Raw genomic sequence first — 1,691 nt, forward strand, 5'->3', positions numbered from 1 at the left:
TCTCTCTCTCTCTCTCTGTGTGTGTGTGTGTGTGTGTGTGTGTGTGTGTGTGTCTGTCTGTCTCTCTCTGGTCAAATTAAAAATGAATGAATGAATGAATAAATTAAAATAAGTATTTTTAAAACTGGAGTTAAATAAATAATTCCTTTATAAAATTGTTTTTGAATTGTTGATTTCCTTGATCGAACTAACTTAGTGCATTGTCAGAAAAACATGATGCATTTTTGCATTAAAAAAAAAAAAACAGAAAAAAACTTCATAACTTTTTCTGACAACCGAATATTTTCAAATAAAAGTAAATGGGAAAGGTTTTGTTGTTGTTGTTGTTTTTAGAGAGAGGGAGTTTTTTTCTTTTTCTTTACCTTTTTTTGGAAAGAATCATTTTATGTAGCTTTATTTATTTATTTTAATTTGACCAGAGAAGGACAGAGTGAGAGGGAGAAAGAAAAAGCGAGAAAGCAAACCACCAGGTCCAAGGCTCAAACTGCAGTCAGCCATGTGGGTGTCTAGTACTCTCAACCACCACGCCACCTGCCGGCCCTGAAGTAGACATTTTTGCTGTAGGATACATGTACTCACCAAAAAGACAGAGACAGAGAGACAGAAAGCAAGAAATCACCCTCTTGGAGTATGGCCATGCCACAGTCTCTTCTCCTCATTTTCCTCTCAGGATTTTGGGCATGCATACATGTACCCAGCATGAATTTTAAGTCACTGGGTTGGGGACTCAAAGTGCAGTTGACTACGTGGGAGTCCAGCAACATTGCCATTATGCCATCTGCTGGTCTCATGATTTTTCCTTGATAGAAAATTATAACCACATGCACTTCAGTGACTTTGTTTACTCTTTCCTGCTCTCTTTGAACTCCTTTAGTTGTTTTCAGTAGAATTCACAGTGAGCAATTTCACCTAGTGAAAAATGTTTTGAAATATTTATTGGAAGATTCTTTGTTTCTTAAAATATATGAACAGTATTTGTGGCTAGATCTTTTGTAACATTCTGCTTGTGATACTTTTTTTCAGAGAGTTAAAAAAAAAAAGTTGATTGTGTATAAAATGGTTTCCCATATAATGTTTTTTGATCTAGGCAGTGTTATTAATAAGTTTCATAAAAGGAGTTCTATTATTAAATATGTTCAGTATCGGGGGACCAGCAGTTAGCATAATGGCTATGTTACTGGACTCCCATATAGTTGACCACGGTTCGAGTCCCAGACCTGGTGGCTTAAACTCACGCCAGGTGCGTGTGCATGCGTGCCCAAGATCCCGAGAGGAGAGTGGAGGAGAAGGGATTGTGGCGTGGTCATCACCCCTTGGGGGTGATTTCTCGCTTTCTGTCTCTCTGTCTCTGTCTGGCAAGCGCATGCGCCCTATAGCATAAACCTCTCCAAAGGGAAAAAAATATGTTCAGTATTGGGAAATGCTTAATTACATTTTTTGAGGGCAAGGACCTTGTTTATTTTGTACATAATCTGTGTGTTAGTGCCTAACACATAGAAGATGGCCAGAAAATATCTTTCATTGGTCTAAAGAAACCATGTGAATGCCTTGGGGCCGACCTCATAGCCTAGTGTTGAAGGGAGCCAAATCTCACATGACTGACTTTGGGCTTGAATCCCAGCCCCAGCAACTTGAAGAACATGCTGGGCACATGTGTATACATGCCCCATATGGCAAGAGGATGGTGAAAT

General features: G+C 38.9%; 1 protein-coding gene across 6 annotated transcripts in view; it reads left to right on the plus strand.

The window, feature by feature from the left end:
* Window positions 1-1,691, plus strand: part of STIL (STIL centriolar assembly protein) — an 84,121-nt gene that overhangs the window by 53,511 nt on the left and 28,919 nt on the right. The window lies entirely within an intron of this gene.

Source organism: Tupaia chinensis, unplaced genomic scaffold, assembly GCF_000334495.1.
Source record: "Tupaia chinensis unplaced genomic scaffold, TupChi_1.0 Scaffold142914_1, whole genome shotgun sequence".
Lineage (NCBI taxonomy): Eukaryota > Metazoa > Chordata > Mammalia > Scandentia > Tupaiidae > Tupaia > Tupaia belangeri.